The 20,197-nt window shown below is 31.5% G+C and overlaps 1 long non-coding RNA gene and 1 other non-coding gene across 5 annotated transcripts; both read left to right on the top strand.

Moving 5' to 3' along the window:
• Positions 1-1,764: 1,764 nt before the first annotated feature.
• Positions 1,765-3,576, top strand: LOC148233348 (uncharacterized). Of its 4 annotated transcripts, none has more exons than XR_015810414.1 (3): positions 1,765-1,958; positions 2,027-2,070; positions 2,152-3,576. It is a non-coding gene; the product is annotated as an uncharacterized LOC148233348 (long non-coding RNA). The 4 variants fall into 4 exon arrangements; XR_015810416.1 differs by having other exon boundaries at positions 2,316-3,576; XR_015810415.1 differs by having other exon boundaries at positions 1,765-1,946.
• Positions 3,577-13,593: 10,017 nt separating this feature from the next.
• TRNAD-GUC (transfer RNA aspartic acid (anticodon GUC)) lies at positions 13,594-13,665 on the top strand. The gene has a single exon. It is a non-coding gene; the product is annotated as a tRNA-Asp (tRNA).
• Positions 13,666-20,197: the final 6,532 nt, after the last annotated feature.

Raw genomic sequence — 20,197 nt, forward strand, 5'->3', positions numbered from 1 at the left:
AAATATTGTATATCATTTATGAATAGGTTTAAAACTTGGCTAGATAATAATAAATTAAAAATTGTACTATGAAATTTCAATACAGCGAAGCTCACGAAACCAGTGAATAAATTTTGGTGTACTGAAAATTCGTTATATTGAATGTAAGGAAGATGATATATTTTTATTTTATTTTTAATTACTATATTACTACAGCATCAAAATAACCTCTTATAAGGTTGACAGATCGTTTTTTGTCCTTGTTTAAGGAAAATGTATGAAACACAATAAAATTTGTGAAAAAAATGTTTTATAAAAAAAGTTTGAGGGTCAACGAAACACCTGTAATGTCGCTTTTGAACACATCTGGCACACGCAAAGTCAATGATGAACTGAATTCTTAGAAATATTTTGTCAAGTTATAACGTCATTCTTAAATTCGGAGCAAAATATTTTGTTATACTGAGATTAGTCTTCATTACAATGAAAACATTTTGTATGAAAGTTTTTCGGGGACAAATTAAAGATTCGTTATACTGGGAATTTCGTTATTTCGGTATTCGTTACAAAAAAATATCATTGTATTATTTTTTAAAATAGGTTTGTAACTCTACTAAATATTAATAAAACAAAAAATATCAAAATGTTTTCAACATAAAAAATAATATTAAAACGTGACATTTTGTATCATTTAAAAGTAGGTTTACAGTTTAATAAATAATAATAATAAATAGCATCGGTTACACATCCGCTCAAAAATATTACTGATATGAAAAAATATTTTGTTACACCTTACTAACGCAACAACACAATCGATCATATATAGTTAGTGCAATGTGAGTGATTATAAGTCATTGATTGTGTTTTAGCGTATTTTAGGTGTTTGAGTGTCAGTTTTAACGCTGCATAACACAATTTTATCATAAATTTAAATTTTCGTAACAAAAAAGTTTTTTGGTGACACCATAAGTTACTTTATAATTAAAAAAATATTTCTATGTTTTATGTGTAAATATAAAAGTAAGTTTTTATTTATATTTACTAATTAGAAAGAAACAATAATCTAAAAATCTCAAGCATCAAATCTGTTACTTTAGACCAAAAGTGCGCTTTAAAAATATTAATAATTTTGAAACCTTTGTCTTTTTTGATTAAAAAATATTTTGATTTACATATTTTTTAAAGTAAATGTTTTTCTGCGCAGCATTATATATTTTAATAATTAATGAGTGTTAAAAGTTTTCACTATATTTAAAATTAATAATAAGCTAAAGATATTTAAAATCTATAATAAATTAATAATATTTAAAATCCATAATAAAATAAAAAATATTTTTAATGTTGAAAAAAATATTTTGAATAAATCTTGAAATTTTATTCTGAAACTTTTAATTTAAAAAATACTTAAATTAGTGTTATACATTTTTGTGTAGTTTACTTTCAAAGGCGTCAGTAAGAGGGATTTTTGCAATATTAGTTGGTTGGTAATGAAGAGTACTTATTTTGAAACTTTGCCCCTTTTTGTTGAAAATATTTTTTAAAGCAAAGTTTTAAAAATTCTCTAAAAACTAAAACTTTTAATTGCCAACGTTCGCCAAAATTTAGGTACATATTTTTTCTGTATAGAGAAGCTAATACATATCCACATTATTTATATTATATTTTAAATCTATAAACTAAAAAAACATTTTTTTTAGTATTTTATGATTTTTATACATATTTTAGTATATGTTATACAATTTAAATCGTTAAAATCAATTTCGTTCGTTAAAATCAATTTAGTTCGTTCTCAAGCGCGGGACTTCCCAAATTTGCTTACATCTGACAGCTGTCACATCTGGTAAGCGCTCGCTAGCCGCTGCACCCGCTGCGAATTATGTTGTAATCGCGGCACTTTCCTTATAAAGTGACAATTGAAGATGATGCAAGTGATGCAGCATTTGAAATTATAGACAAAACTATAAATTGTGGGTGTGCCAGTAAGTGTTTGGTTATAAATTAATAATATAACACGGTTATTCTAACAAAATTACTATTGACTTTCCAGGATCTAATATTAAAAGACAAACAGCGGTGATTTGGCAATTAAAGGTATACATACCGAAGTTAATTAAACATATTACAATGCTAGTAATAATAAAAAATATATGACATATTGTGACCATTTTGTAGAAGATGAAGAGATGCCAATCTACGTGTTTAATCCTCTACAGTACATCCATCAATTTTGTTCTTCGGTTGTCGTTTAAATTTAATTTATAGATTATATTAGTAGTAATAATGTGTTCAATGTTTACTCTTGATAAAAGTCTTATTGTTTCTTAATTATTTTTCAGAAGCAATGATGGAACAATTTGATGACCTATATGGCTACAACGTAGAATTGGTATATATAAACAAAGAGTTAATCTTCTCATGTTGAAGTCACTGTCAGCAAGTATTATCTTTTTATAAAGAACATACTACATAAGTTTGATGTAACTGAATATCTTAAATTTGGCTATTCAGAAAGAGGAATGATGGCACAGAACAAAAATTGTACATATTTTGCCACATCGGAATTAAAAATAACCCACTCTTAGATATTTTGGCTATCGATTATTCCAGGTATGCAATCACATATTTATAATCATTGTAAAATGTCGTTTATTAGATAACATCCAAGAAACTACACATTTATAAGCTGTCCGACAGCGCCGATTTGATCGACATTAACTTTCAATCCTCACATACTAAGGATATATTACACGTTCATGTTTAAAACATAACTGGTTAATTTAAAATTCTTAAAATCTAACGTATATGTGTATAAAATCGGAAAGCAATGATAATGTTTATGTGATATTATTATAAAAACTCACTTTTCGGCCTCGGAGCCCGGCGACGGGATTTCAAAATTTGAAGATTTCATTACAAAGATTGTTTTATGATTGTTTATCTAATTTAATCAATGTATTCTTCTTATCCTAAACACATTATGTATATATTTAATTTTCATAGTTATATAACACACCTAGTTAATTTGCAATCCGATTATTTATAAAAGCAAAAACTCACTTTTAGGCCTCGGAGCCCGTCGCCGGGAATTCAAAATTTGAAAATTTCATTACGAAGATTATTTTATGATTGTTTATCTAGTTTAATCAATGTATTCTTCTAATCCTCAACACATTATGTATATATTTCATTTTTATTCAGTCAAATGACGAATTAATGAAAATTATTGTCGCGTAGCAAAATTTTATTATTAAATAATAATTATTTAAAAGTGTTGTCACGGTACTATCTATTTGAATTTGAATGCTTATTTTTCATTGGTCGACGCTATTTGAATATTTGAATGCTTATTTTTGATTGGTCGAAACAACAGAACGCATTACCGGCGGCTCGAAAATCAATCGGAACAAATTCAATTTTAATTTTTATTATTATTTATTATTATAATTAAATATATTTCCTTTGTTTACGTGTATTGTTACACACTGTTAATACAAAGCGATACGATTTACAGAGTAGATAATTGAACGGAGAATGTTTCGTTTAAAGTTATGCGCGTCCGGAAGCGACGGCGGAAGCGGATTAGAACAATTATATATAAGATACTAGTGAAAATATAACTTCACTGGTAATACGCATTACTGTAACATATATACTTGATATTTTATTGCCCTTGTCTGGGACTAAAGAATTTAGTCGTTGCTAGACCAGGGTTGACGTGAAGAGGGAAGCGCTTGCTCGGTCTCCATCTCTGTTGATGGGCGGCGTAGCTTCACTTGGTGGGACTTCAGATAACTTGTGTCCCAAATAAGTGATATCAGGTGTAAGTTCTTGACGAACCTCGCTCTTTTTGTCAATTTAATATAATATAACATTATATTTGTAAATTTCCCAAATGGCTGTTAAGAATATTTCAATCTCATCCCTCAAAATCTATTATTGTTACGTATAAAATTTATTTGGCTGGTCGTAAAGACAAATGGAATTTTTATTTATTGCGCTTTTAACGCGTTTTATGCGAGTTTTTTTCTCACTGCCAATGCATAAATAGTCGATGGTCTCCACAAAAGATTATTTGCTTCTCTATAAATATTGATACCTCTCAAAATGTGAGAAATATACATATTTATGTATATTTAAAATTTATTTCTAAAACACCTGCAGTCCTAATATTATTTTTTGTAATTATTTTACTGCGACATTTTGCTTATTCTAATAATATAATAGCTAATTCCTTAAATATATTTGCAGTCGAGGTCTTGGCTACCACTGCTATAATATTATAGATCGGACAAGCCAGCGAGTTTCGCAATGTTTCACCATTGAAATATACAATTTATATGTAGTTGATATTTTTCACGAACAACATAGTAATTGTATATATTGTATTACACTAAAAATTGTTGGCTCTTCTTGACTTGGAAGCAAAAACAGGTCGCCAGCGAAACTTTGTAAAGAGCCAAATAAAACCACTGCGTCACATTAATATATTACAATTAGACGATGGCGGATCGCTTATTGGGGAATACTTGATTGCACGGTAGGAATCATGATTCAATATGTTTCTGTATTTAAAGCCTTTTGGCATTAAATATGTTTCTTCAGGAACTAACCAAAGAACAGTACAGTCAAGATACCGCATATACATAATATGCTTCTCTTGAGATTATATATCATTAAAGTATTAGTTATGCATAAAATTCCTCAATAACAAGAGCGAGTTCACCTGACATGCTTATTTTTCCACCTCTTTCTTTATGCTTCTTATTCTTGCGTAACTAAGCATCTGTTCATTTAATTCGTCGTGATAAACGGCATACGTACGGCATTTGAGAAGGTCCAAAACGGAGCGCGATCGATCGCAACACGCAGGCCGGCGGTGTTTTGATGGATTCAGACTGCGGCAGACCGAATCGGCGCGGTGTTCCAGAGCGTCAGCGCACTTAGTAACGAACTTGACCTCGGGTTAAGAAGATGCACTTTGATGATCTTTCAATTTGTAAACTTACACTATTTCAAATAAACTTGTGTGACTTAGACATGTCGAGAGGAGGAAGTAAGTCAACAATCACGGACAGCAATAAATTTAAATCCGGGCTGGATATAACGTTATCAGATAATAATTTGTAGAACAAAACCTACAATGCATTCAATAACATGACTTTAATAGTAAAACAATGTAGGAATTTGGCGGATGGGTGGTGACGAGTGGCAATTACACACAGACTAAGCGGCTGCAGTAGTATTTTGTTGAAAGTTTACAATTTACTTGCATGTTATATTTTAAATTTAATATATATTATTATGTGAGTGATCGACGAACGAGGCACCGCCGCCCCGGTCGGCAAACTCTCGTCGCGGTCAGCCAAAAGAATGTGCTGCCACCCGCCACCGTTACGTCCGTGTTATTTGAGTGTCGTCTAGTTTTGGCTACATTAAATAAAACAATAGGCCCACACAGAATATTAAAAAAACTATTATAAGAACTGCAATTGCCGCTGTTGATTTGGCATGGCTCCACTTGGTGCGAGTTCGGTTGAACTCTTTATTCCAAGTCAGAAGCGAAGTAGTAGTCCTATGTCAATTTATGAGAAAAGTGTTTAAAAGGAATATATTCCTGGTGAAATTAAATCTTTGGGCTTGCACACCCTTTAGAAGTCTAATGTCCCTTACAGTTGTTCCTGATCGTATGGCTAATATTATAATTAGAAGCGGAAAAATGTCTGTTTTAGTTTATTAAAAATTTACTTAAACTGTGTATGTGAATGATAATACAAAAATCATTAAAATTGTAGACGACGTATATAGAATGCTTATTTGTGAGTTGCTTGGTATATGTCGTTGGATATATGCAAAGCATTCCATCGCATTCTGCACCGACCCTTTAACCTGGGATGACATTTGGAGAGAGGGCTCCATTTTTCTCACCTTGAATATGGCCAGAAAAATGTATGTCATTTAATGAAATACTATGAATTTTAATGAAATCAATCTAATTCAAAAATATTTTTTTAAATATATCCTCTCAGTGAAATTATATTGGAATACATTTTTCCTGGTAGATATATTTTTACCAGTGAAAAAATAATATCCGGCAGGTGCTTGTCAAATTATATGATTTTAATTTTCAATACAATTACGTACTTATCAATATTTATTTACATGTGATGTATAAATGTTACAGTGAATGTGCATTTTTCGGTGAAGTTATATTTTCACTAGTGAAGTTCAAATTCATTTTCACCAGTAGATAAATATTTCTACTAGCGAATTATAATTTAACTGATATGCACTAATATGCTGCTCTAAAATGCCTATGAAACTTAATTTTCCAGTTGCGAAACGTCCATTTGCTCTTCAAATCTAACCTAATGAAAGTTCTAAAACTAATTACAGTTTTAGAATTTTCATTAGATTAATTAATTTTTGACAGCAAATGGACGTTTCTCAACTATCAAATTGAATTTCGTAGACATTTAAGAATAGTATATGTTTTAACACAACTTTCATTTGGGTGTTAGAAAGGGGTCCTTTAGTGTCGTTTTCGTAATAATGCGATACAAGAATGGCTCCTGATTGTGCTTGGCGTATAACGATTCAACCTGTTCTTTATTTTTTTGTGACAAATGCGGCACCCAAACATTGAGCATTGACACCATCTCTACTTCATGGGGATGTGCTATAACAGTACTCATCTTTCAAGGATAAATTCACGAAATGAAAATTTTTAGTGTTTGTATAATAAACATATGATTTTGTTACTGTAGTTGCACTACTTCCTTCCTTAATTCATTTAAAATTATTCTCGGCCAATATTCATTTTAAATTTGGATTGTTAATTTGTACTAAATAAAAATATTTTATTTATTTATTAAAATTTTGAGCATCACGCCTTAGTGGGCTTCCCCTATATCAGCGCTTTCCAACTGGCGGCCTGTGAACCAATTCAAGATTTTAAAATTGAAGTTTTTAAAAATAGCTAAAAAAGTAGATCACCTCGACTTTTTCTCAAAAAAAAATCTTTTGCATAACAGCAAAAATCATTGTTGCTGAGAAAAACATTTTTTGGACCTAAAAATGTTGGAAATGAAAAAATGGCCCGTAGATTAAAGAAGTTGGACAGCGCTGCCCTATATAAATATGTTGGGATTAAGGAATCCAATCCAGGGATCTCGGTATTAGTACACATTTCATAATTATTTTTTACCAAACACTGTACAAATGTTAAATACTTTATACACCTGTACTTGTTGCGTGCGGAATAAGTAATCATATAGTGGTGCAAAATGCAAAAGTAACAATGTCAGCTGTACAGGTGATTTAATTGTATTAAGTTCTACGAATTGGAGGCATTTCTTTCATAAAAAGTATGACGTGACTAATAAAATCGCAATATATTTCCGATAAGAAGGACTTGAATCGACAGACCACAACTTAGAAGAACAGATTTTGCTGCACCCACTTCGTTCATCCGATCTGGTCCAGCCACGCAGTCACATTGAATCTGCAATAGTTTCGAGGCAGTACAATGACGAAAACAACACAGCACGTATCTGTATCATATTATCCATTTATCGCACAAATTGTACGGTCATATTTCAACTGCTGTGAATCACAAATGATTTATATATCTTTGTAATTTATAATTAAAGTGAACGAGAGCGCCTAGCACAAATATCGCGCAAATCCTTTGGAGTTACCCAAAGAAAAATAAATCAAAAACATACATATTTACATACTCTTGAAAATCGTTAGATTTTGCCGCACCTGTATTACATCATATACCTTACCATCCACAAGAATTACCTCCATTTAATGACACACCCGATGAATAAAGTCCATTATATTACAAAATAATACCTTCATTAGCGGTCTCTACTTAGAACGAAACCAAATGAATAGGTACATTTATCAACAACGCTAATTACCATACACGTTCATAAAGTACTAGTCATATAATACTACGTATTGATTTTCTGGGAGAATAAAATATCTAGTAGGAATCTGATTTGAAAGAAAATTAATCAGATTTACATTGAAAGATATTTTTCTTCAAAGCTGAATTGACATTGTTTAATTTTAATTTAAGCTTTAATTTCACAGTTACAAAACATTAGCCGAACAAACGTGTGAATGGGGTTGAACATTGTCCAGATACCCATGATCGTGATTCTTAATCTTTTATCAACTGTAGCTACATTGTGTACTCTTATAGGGAAATGCTATGTATCAGAAGTTGATCTAAACGGAGGGAATATAATTATTTATATTACTATACGGGTTCGTAACACAAATGGAAGACTTCATATGGATGTGAGAAGAAAGTTTAATAAGAACGTGAGCATATTTCGTTCTAGTATACAGCTTCACACGCTTCTAGTCGGTTACGTGATGTGCTCGTGAGAAGTGCTACACAAAGTGTAAATCTAAATTGAGTTAAACGAAAATTATGATTTTGTTACGCGATAAATTGGGAAATATGATTGCGTTTATGTAGATTTTATGATTGGAGTGGAACGTTGAATAAAGAAGTTTGGAGTTTGAACTTGTTTTACGTTACAATTACAGCAACGGATATGTCGTCTAAATGAATCAACTTAATAAACAGAGTTTATAAAACAGTTTGAGAATTACAGTGCAAGTGTATTTTTTAATAATAAAATTTCAATTTAAAATAAAACGTTTACAAATAGCGCTACGCGGCCAAAGCCGTGTAAAAATAATATTAAAAATATTTGCAACCAATTAATGTTCTTTACCATTTTTTTAAATAAAAATGGCAGTTAAATAAAATGTCTAGTGCTTACTCGGCAACGAGCGTTCCCACTGCGACGGCGACGGCACGATTTTATTGCTTTTGACGTGGATTTTTGACTTCTGAGAAGCGATAATTGTTTTTTGCGCTTTCCTATTGGTCAAAATTCGATTTAGATTCTTTCTCATTTAAAATCGTAATATTGTAAACAAATCGTAAATTAAATTGTAGCTTCTTATCTTTCCATATTTTGTATCCATACAAAGGGAATGTATCTAACCGTACGCGCCTGATCAAATCACAGGTTCATTTGGTAGCGCATTACAAAACTTTATGCTAATTTATTCATAAGCTGCAATTTTCTCTAAGAATGGTCGCGCTGCGCAAAAATGATGATATAATTATTTGTAAAGAAATATTTACGCCGCTCACTGCAATTTTTTAATGAAATTTTAAACTCTAATAAATATAAAATAATCTCTAAAGTTTTTTTTTTTTATGTAATATATAAAATGTATTCTAATGTTTGCAAATAGGTGGTCAATTATAATGCCATTTAGGAAAACCATCAATGGTATGCACGATAACAAACACAGTTACCTCGATATTTTGATTTTGGATTTAGATTGTATTATATGATTTATACATACATTCAATAGCAATTCAAAATAATTTTTCATGTACATGTAAAAGTTAAATTTCTATTTTCAAAGTTTAAATTTCAGAAATAAGTTGCTGTAGTTATTAATATTGGAAAATTCTGATTAATATATAAAATTCATCAGGCACTCAGTCAAATTTACTTTTAATCCATTATGTAAATGTCAATAAGTATGGCAGGGGTTACCATTTAAAGTTTCGAACTCCTGAAGTTGATTAATCATAATAGTTTTATTTGATGTAAATCCAACAGCTGAGTATGGCTTCTTTACCGTATTTAAGTCATGTCCCAGCGCATCAAATATTGCATTTACGCTTTCGGGCTTGACGTCGGGGCTTTGCCCTTATCTTGTCAAACCTCCATAGAAAGCTCTATTCTGCTGATGGATCAACGCCGGGCCTTCGCCCTTAGCTGGTTGGGCCCACACAGATGATTCTCATGTGAAGGGTTCTCATTAGCGCATCCAGAGACTACAGCCTCTAAAGCTGCATTCACGGAGAGAGGCGCCCTTAGAGAACAAACGACATTCAGATATCACGTTTTTGAAACAATTTAAAAAGGTTAAACAAATTTCAAATGCAATTGAAAAATACAAAGTTTCATATGGGATTCGAACCCAGGTATTCCAGGTATTAGTCACAGACTATACCACTGGTATATCGTTCTGGTATGTATTTTTTATTTAGTCATACTAAGAGCTAGAAGCCTTCATAAAAATAAAAGTTTTATTGGAGATTGATATTATATTACAAAAGCGATTCTGACTATTTTTACTGCCTGACAGCGACTGAAGGTCTCTACAATCCAACAAATAAAATCACCCATATACATTGCGCTCCAATGTCCAACCTTAAGCTGCAACTGGTTGACGTTAGCAATATATTATATCAATCCAGCTTATAGAGTCACAATCCCATTAGAGATTAGTCTATTGTGTAAGTCTTTAGTGTGAAAGTTGAAAGTACATACATTTGACGATCATTGATCGTTTCATTCTCAACCCACAGGCCTCGACACCCCACCTTTCATCGGCTGCCTCACGTGCGTCATTAGGCACGACCCTAAAAGGTTAAAACAATGTTTTTTAATTTATACAATTCGCTCAATTAACTCTTGTGCGACGCGACGCAAAATGTGGAAATTGTTCACTTGTGTAAGTAAATTACACGTATGAGCCATTCGGAGATAAGCGAAGATTAGAGGAAAAGTAGACACGGACAAGGCCACCACCGGTCGAGAGATAGAACGGAGAGAGAGAGAGAGAGGGCTGGAGGAAGAGAGACTTTTTGCGCGTCACTTTTGTTTAGGCCGCCGCTGGACGCATGCGCAATTCCAGGATCTGCAGCCACCGCCCAGGACGCTCGACAGATGCTCAGCTGTTCACCTATTTATGTGCAGCGACATACAGGGCCGCAACTGGGTTTGACAAACTTTTTCGCAGATCCTTCGCCGAGAGTGAAAAGTCGTGGCGAATTTTAATAGCAAACTAAATCAAAACAAGGACTTACAGATTGTGCTGTTTGTTTTATTGCACATAAATTATTAAAACTCATACATACATATATAGGTGTTGTTTTTCAAACTGTATACCCTGTACCTAAGGATCTTTCATAAGGTTTCTGAAACAATTGGCTGCGTAACGGCTAGATTTGTTGGTTTCGCTACCTGCTCGAAATAACGGTCTTAAACCACCAGAATTAAGGTCAGCTGCGATTAAGTTAATTTAGCAAAATTTATGGAACATTTTAAATACATAATTTTATTGATTTTTTTTGTAATAATGATTGAAACGAATTTGATATACATTAAGTTCAGATCTGTATCGGCGTTTATTTGTGCGGATTTGCATATAAATTAAATAACTAGAAATAAATTATCCGCGATCGAATTATTAAATTGATTGCATTTTGCATCAACGACTTCACAAAAATTTGCGACGCACACCTGTTTTTGAGATAAGCGCTAAGCGATAATAATAAACATTTTATTTCGTTCAACGAACAAATTCTGCGTATTATGGTCATAGCAGACACCACCGATAAACATTTTATTTACAAAGCATTTTTTATTAAGAAGAAGCGTCTCGTTTTCTCGCATTTCTAAACAAAATAATGAATTTTAGAGCGGCACTAGTCACTCAAGTATATTGACAGAAAAAACGAGTTGGAGTTTTGTGATATCAGTTGTTGCAATTTTACCAAACACAACTAAGCCTCGTTAGATGCAAAAATACTTATTCTTTCCACAGTAGGGATTTTTTGTCATGGAATGCAAAAATTAAATGAAAGGATCTGACTTTCCATAAATACAACCAGCAATCAAAATTATGAAATAAAATAAGTTTTTATAAATCAAGTAAATGATTCGACTAACATTAGAGGAAAGACTCAATTACTTACATTTGTTCGTTTCCTGTATGATAAAAAATTATAAACCAGTTTCTTTGCTGCAAAGAGCTTAAAGAAACGACAACAAGTTAAATTTATATTTATATTATAGACCATTAAGCTTCTCAATATTTGATAAGAATATCTAGGACATAAAAATAAGAAAGACTCAAAGATTTATTTTTACGACTACATTACATTAAGTTTGCCCTTTTTTGCGAGATACTTTCTGTTGCAATTTTAATGATAAAAAACATCATTTATACTTTGAAAAGTCATATTTATAATGCATAGCATTAAAAACAAGCCTTATGTAAATTTAATACTTTTTTACAATCTATATTATAAAACAGAAAATACACTTGTCTGTCTGTCATAAAAACTCCCCCAAATTCTAAAAAGAAGCGACGTGACATTTGCACATGTCACTCTCACGGTCGTTTCTACATCAGCTGTGCTATTTTCAACTTTAAAATTTTAAGTTAAAAGTTGAGCTAAACAGCGACGCACTGACGACCGATACGTGCTTCTGTAATACTAGAAGACAATATACTAAAAATATTGTAAAATATTATTTTTATTAACAGGATTAATAAAAATAATAAATAAAAATGAGTCTGAATTTATTCCGGGCGAAGCTAGGCATAAAACTATCAAATCTTATTTATATGTACTATTTAACGTTTACTTCATAATTTAAAAAAGAAAAACAGAATCTTTAGCAAATGGCGCGCCCTTTAAAATGCATCTGAGTACACACTGCATGGGCAGTGGGAGAGATTCGAGATGTAGATCAAGTGCAAGAAGTGGGTGTAAACTTAATGCATCACTGCGCTATACGTGTGGAACACATGTTTAATTTGAAGTATTAATTTTTTTTTCTAATCGCGTAAATCGAGCGATATGTGTATTTATTATAATCAATGATTAAATTGCAATTACAACTTATTTTATAATTAAGTGTTTAAAAACGGCGAATTGAGAATCAACAAGTGATGCAGCTTAGAGCAACGTATAATTAAAATATTTTTGACAAAAATGATGTTTTATGAAATATGGATACACAAAACCTTAGTTGTGAATAAAACAATTAGATTAAGTATATAATATATAAATAACACATGTGCCAGTATTGAAACATACAATTTCAGAAAATCTAATGGAATTCTAGCTAGATAAACAAAAAATCACATGTTTGTAAAAGTAATATTACTTAACAGCTGATTGGATCTAATATAAAGTTTAAGGAACTACGACGAAAGTGGTGTTGTTGTATGACGCACGCCGGTTCAATAACGCAATGACTCAGTGTGTGTGAATTATGCATTAGTAAATTACTTTTTAAGGCATTGTTAGCATTATACAACATAAAAAAATCTACGGATAGCTAATCTAAGCAATAAATAAAGTTACAGTTAAGTACAAAAAGTTAAGTAACATTTTTCATTAATGTTGACGACAGAAAGTGAATGTGTTATAATCATAATATTGAGTATTGATGATATCACTTTGTGTGTACGTTATAAAAAACTATAAAATAACTACGCAATGTACTCGAAACATACATAAAAATCTATATGAAATACATATAAGATAATATATTTATTTATATGTACATAGAAACCACAACTATCAACTTAATTTATCATTAATAAAATTATCGTTTTATGATTAGATAATAAACAATCATTAGAATTTGTCTTCAAAGTAATATTATTGAGGTTTTAAAGATTTCACATACATATATTTATTTATCAGTGTTTACTTTTCGATTAGATACAACCAATTCGTAAATTTGATTCAGGTAGCGTATATCCTCGGTAGTATAGTGGTAAGTATCCCCGCCTGTCACGCGGGAGACCGGGGTTCGATTCCCCGCCGGGGAGTTTTTTTTAATTTTTTTTTGTTCAACAGATAATATTAAAAAAATGGTTTTCTTGAATAATTGAGTATTTATAGGAATCAAATTCAATGAAAATCGGCAATTACTATTTTTTATTAACATTATATTTTTACATTTTACATTACATTTTGATACATCTGTGGAATAAATTAAAGAAATTGTGTTTAAAGGATTTTTCATTATAACATTTCACAATTAAATAAAAAAGAATCTTCTTCAATTATACATATAAATAAGGTGAATAGATTTTGAACATATCAAAGGAGGAGACTAAAAATAAAAAGGCTATCTCGGAAATTTTTATTCGAGGAAGATAAAGAAGGACGTCTGGTCACTTTAATATAAGCTTTGAGTTAAAACTAAGATTTCAACGCTGTACTTAAACTTTTCAAAGAATCCGTATAGAAATAACTGCGACATACTATACCTACCGCATAGATACTTCACCAGGAAAGTTACCGTGTAACGTCTTATTACATCACAGACAAAGAGAAGAGGCTAATCAATACACCCAGTCGGTTACACGCAGATTTTTATATAACTTATTTGAATAAGACCGGGTCCCAGAACTCTCGTTATGCAACTCGTTCATCTGGCATTGTCATAGAATTGACCTTGCTTACACGTGCCTGCATGCGCCAATCTGGATAACTCACCAGCGGTAAATTCCAAGAGAAGAAATTAGATAAATTGAATGTCAACAACGATTCGTAACAATCTGAGTTAGTCAACTAAGTGCAATGATTTGAGCGATCAAAATCGGCAAGGGAAAATATTTAAGAAGGTGAGAACCTAATCTGATAAGAATGTGTACAATCATCATTAATTTATTACTAGGTGCGTTAGAAATTATTGAAAAATCTGAACATTTATAGAATTTGAACTCTGGACCTTTCAATTGGTAATCAATAATTTATACCACTGATATATCGTGCTGGTTAAATAATAATTTATGTAATACATAATACGTATTCTAGAGTTGTCTAAAATGTCTTTAAAGCGACATTATAAATCGTCGCATACAGGATACCTGCTTTGAATATGAATTGAAACTAGATGGCACTAATGATACATTCACAAGTTCGATCAATGATCATTTCAACCTGTTGCTATACCAAGTATCTGAGCGGATCTTTGTACACATATAATTTTTCAATTTTCTAATGTGACTAGAAAATATATTAGTTATAACTGTAAATACCTAAAAATGTTTTATAAAATTGTGTAAAATATATTTAGCTTTAACTGACGGATAGCGAGACTAAAGTCGTTAATCTAATTCGAGTCAAACAATAACACAAACCTTAGTTTTCATATTATGATATTACACGTGTCGGGGTCAGAACAATGTCGCTTCTAAGTATAGCTATTGTGGAAGTTACACGTGCTACTGCATACATACAATGTAATACGTACTGAAACTTATTTACACAATTTGTTATAGTTAGATCATAGACATTTGGCATGGATCAATGCTTTGGCATTGAAGTGCAGCGCTGCTTTCAAGTGTGCCAAAAATAGATTTGTGTAAACTTTAAAAGGAGTAAAGTGGAAAAAAATGACTAAACCATTACTCTATTGCTCGTTGGCGACAACTAAATGACTTCATGAATAATTATCAATGCACTATGCACTTATAAAGGTGATCATGTATACATATTTTAACAAGTATTACGTATTATATTTAAAAATAAAATATTTTTAGAATGGTGTATAAAAGAGAAAAGTTACTAAAAATATAAAATTTTATCTTTTAATATTCTATATATCCATAATTCATGTCATTAATTGATAGTATCATATACTAGAGCAGCCGTATGCAGGAGAAAATAATTATTTTATATACTTATAACGTTTACAAATATAGAATGTCTATTAAATATTTCAGTATAAAAATATACAAATATAAAAAATAGGAACAGATACTACAGATTTGTCAATAAGTCGGGATTATACGATGAAAGAGATAATCGTAAACATTGGTCAGAATGTTCATCACTAGAAGAATTTAGTTTTTCCGTTTTTATAATGTTGACATTAGAAAATGCGGATTCAACCAAATACGTAGAACAAAAACAAGTCTAGGAAAATTTATCGCCCGCAATTTACCGCCAGCAATTAATCGCTCATTCGTTCGCGTAAATAATTTATAGCCTACAAATTATCACTAGCATATTTTATTGTCTAGAAGCAATGATATATGTTTATACAAACTCGCTTAATCATTGGTTGATTGGCAGTGTGGTTAAAATTATATGCTGTACTAAAATATCCATGAAACTTAATTTGATGGTTGCGAATCGTCCATGTACTGTTCAAACCTAAACCTAACCTAAATATATTAATCTAACAGCAGTTCAAAAACTATAATTTTATAACATTCATTAAGTCAAGTCCAAAATACCAAGTAAGCCAACACGCTTCTTAGAGGAAACTAAGCTGAAGAATAAGTACAGCAAACATTGCATCTCACATATTGCTTCACAGTTTGTCTGTAACACATGTTTTAAAAATATGATAGCTTTCCTTACCGATATTACAATGTACTTCTAATGTAAGAGGGCTGATCAACACATTTTGAAAGTGAATTTTGGTTAATAGGAGAGCGCAAAAACAATTATCACTTCAGTAAGCAAAAATCCACGTCAAAAGCAATAAAATCGTGTCGGCGCTCGATTCGATTCTCACTCGTAATATTGTTATAAAAAGTCTTTTTACAATTACTTGTTGAATATTTAGCTCAATAATAATTAGAGAGGGCACTTAACCCTTTCACCGCGGCCGTATAATTATAAAATCCCCATCGGTGCGCGGCGTCGTTTTTAATGAATTAAAAATTTAGTGTTTTGTACATACACACATAGTTTTACCTTATAAAAGGAAATGAACATGTGAATTTACAATTAGAGTATTTTTTATATTAATGAAAATTTAAATATTTGTTGAACATCGTGTAAATCGTAAGCCATCCGCGCATGGGCGTTGCTCGCCATGACATGCATAGATCCACAGTGAAAGGGTTAATAGAAGAATCATAACAAATAACTTAGTAAGGTATTTAAAGTCTTACATATGTATAATTCGTACACGCCAATTCCAGTATTGCATTTTTATGTGCTCTAAAACAATATACGGAAGCTAAAAACACTAAATACAGAACGTCGCGTCTGCTCTATAAGCGACCAGCGAATAAATATGCAATCTGTCAAAGTTTGGCCAACGACGACACACCGCGCCACGTAGTGAAAGATTCGGTAACTAGGTGAATAACGGTATTCAAAGTATCCGATGCGGAGTATGCGCAAGAATATGCACAAGAACATCCGTATTTTTTTATGTCAGAGATATATCAGTAACATTTTGATTGTGTTTCAGATGTTTTAAAGTTACATATGTCAAAATAAATACATTTTAAGAATGAATCAAATATCTTAAATTGCAGAGGTCGGCAGACATTTTAGTCTTAAAAAGCAAATATAAGAATTACAATGGTTTAGATTTTGTTAAGAGCTATAAACATATATTTTTTAAGCCTGGTAGATTTAAATCAGAATAGCTTTTTAGCAGACTTGCATAAGAAAATGATCTACATAGACTTTAATAAAATAATAATAAAAAAATATATCTCTTCAATTGATTTTTTTTTTATTTTATAAACAAATTCCAAGTAATTTGGAAAAAAATTAATATCTACCTAGTGTCTTATTGTAATGCGAATGTATATGTATCACAGGGACGATCAATACGCCGAACACGGTCGACTGGGCAACCGCGATAGACATCCCTAGTTATACCCGCTTGTTGCTTTAAAATAGGGGCCTTCAAAATGTTTGGTCCAAGGGTCACAAAAGCTAGCATACCATAAAAATTGTATATTTTTTTTTCTGCGGTCGGAACCACTTATCTATGTGATTTTTTATCTAAAATAAAATATAATTAAAACATATACAGATCCGAGTTAACGTAGGCACCTAATTTATTATTATTATTTCTACGTGTAATAGAATGTTACTCTAAAATCGAATGAATATTACTGACTTAACTTTTTACTACAATTTAGTACTCAAAATTAAAATAATATAATTAAATTTAATACGAAATTATTATGTGCGAAATATGTATTTACAACTAAATAAACTAGCTAGCGAGTGTACAAATACCAGACCATCAACTTTTTGGGTTTTAAATATTATTTTTGCTTCGTTCTGATTTTTAAAAATATAGTTTTAAATTGAATGGTTCAAATTAGACATTATTATTTAGGATTTTCAATGATAGTTGAAATGGTTCAATCTATAAAAAACTACTTGACATTTTCAATTCATTTGAAAATAGGTTTACAACTTGACTAAATATTTCCAGAAGAAAACATTTTATATTATGTAACGTTAGATTTAAAATTGAGATATTTAATGATAAATCTAAATATTGTATATCATTTAGGAATAGGTTTAAAACTTAGCTAGATAATAATAAATTAAGCATTGTACAGTGAAATCTCAATATAGCGAAGCTCACGGAACCAATTAATATATTTCGGTATACTGAATGATACATTTTTAATTACCATATTACGACAGCATCAAAATAACTTCTTATAAGGTGGACAGATCGTTTTTTGTCCATTTTTAAGGATACTGTATGAAACACAATAAAAATTGTGAATATAATGTTTTATAAGAAATTTTGAGGGTCAGCGAAACACCTGTAATGTCGCTTTTGAACACATCTGGCACACGCCAGAGTCAAGGACGAACTGAATTCGGAGAAATATCTTGTCAAGTTGTAACGTCATTCTTAAATTCGGATCAAAATATTTCGTTATACTGAGATCAGTCTTCGTTAAAATGAAAACATTTTGTATGAAAGTTTTTCGGGGACAAACTGAAGATTCGTTATACTGGGAATTTCGTTATTTCGTTATTGGTTACAAAGAGATTTCGCTGTATTATTATATTTATAATCATTGTAAAATGTTGTTTATTAGATACCATTCAAGAAACTACACATTTATAAGCTGTCCATTGGCTGATATATATAGCGTTCCTACTGTGATTTGATCGACATTAACTTTCAATCCTCATACATACTGAGGATATATTACACGTTCACATTTAAAACATAACTGGTTTATTTGCAATTCTTAAAATCTAACGTATATGTGCATTAATTCGGAAGCAATGATAATGCTTATGTAATATAAAAGGAAAAACTCACTTTTCGGCCACGGAGCCCGGCGACAGGAATTCAAAATTTGAAGATTTCATTACGAAGATTGTTTTATGATTGTCTATCTAATTTAATCAATGTAGTCTTGTTATCCTAAACACATTATGTATATATTTAATTTCCATAGTTATAACACACCTAGTTAATTTGCAATCCGATTATTTATAAAAGGAAAAACTCACTTTTCGGCCTCGGAGCTCGTCGCCGGGAATTCAAAATTTGAAGATTGTTTTATGAATGTTTTTCTAGTTTAATCAATGTATTCTTCTAATCCTCAACACATTATGTATATATTTAATTTTCATAGTTATAACACACCTAGTTAATTTGTAATCCGATTATTTATATTCAGTCAAATGAATTAATGAAAATTAATGTCGCGTAGCAAAATTTTTTTATTAAATAATAATTATTTAAAACTGTTGTCATGGTACTGTCGGTCATTTTGTTTTATATTTGAATGCTTATTTTTCATTGGTCGAAACAACAGAACGCATTACCGGTGCTTTGGAAAGCAACGAAGTAAATTCAATTATTATTTATTAATATAATTAAATATATTTCCTTTGTTTACGTGTATTATTTCATACAAAGCGATACGATTTAGAGTAGAGAATTGAACGGATAATGTTTCGGATGTTTAGCGGATATGGCTTAGAACAATTATATATAAGGTACAAATTCTGTTTTTCAATTTGCGCAAATGACACCGCGCAATTATGTCGGTGCCGAAATGTTAGGCGCGCATATTACGCTGCGCGATTATGACGGTGCGCTTATGTCGGGTCGCTTTTGCCCCGAAATGTAAGGACAAAATCGTAAATAAAATCACTTCATATGATCACAGATACATTCAGATAATATTAAAATAAATTTTTAAATGATTATATTAGTAACTTCAGTGACTTATCACTTTAATAAATATGTATCACTATTATTGTCACGCAAATCCACCCCAAACTTTTAAACCTCCCCTCTAGCGCTTGAGACGCAATACCAGATGTTTGGGGCGTGCCACGTCTACATTTCCGCATCGATCCGGTAACTTTCCGTCGATCGTGGGAAAATCTCCAGACCTGATCAGCCGGACTTGGACAAATCGATGGGGGTACATGCAGTGATCGATCGCGCCATGGGCGTCCGTGCCTAAATGCGCCCCCTCGCGCGGGGGCCGCCCCCGGGGGAAGCAGCTCCCAGCCGGGCGATCGATACAGCCTGGTTGACGTGGGTGCCACCGGGCCGGCTGGTGGGTGGGCCTCTTCTGGAACGTTCCGCCGCGTCATGGT

Source organism: Plectrocnemia conspersa, unplaced genomic scaffold (genome assembly GCF_051122295.1).
Source record: "Plectrocnemia conspersa isolate PC_06_02 unplaced genomic scaffold, ASM5112229v1 ptg000008l, whole genome shotgun sequence".
Lineage (NCBI taxonomy): Eukaryota > Metazoa > Arthropoda > Insecta > Trichoptera > Polycentropodidae > Plectrocnemia > Plectrocnemia conspersa.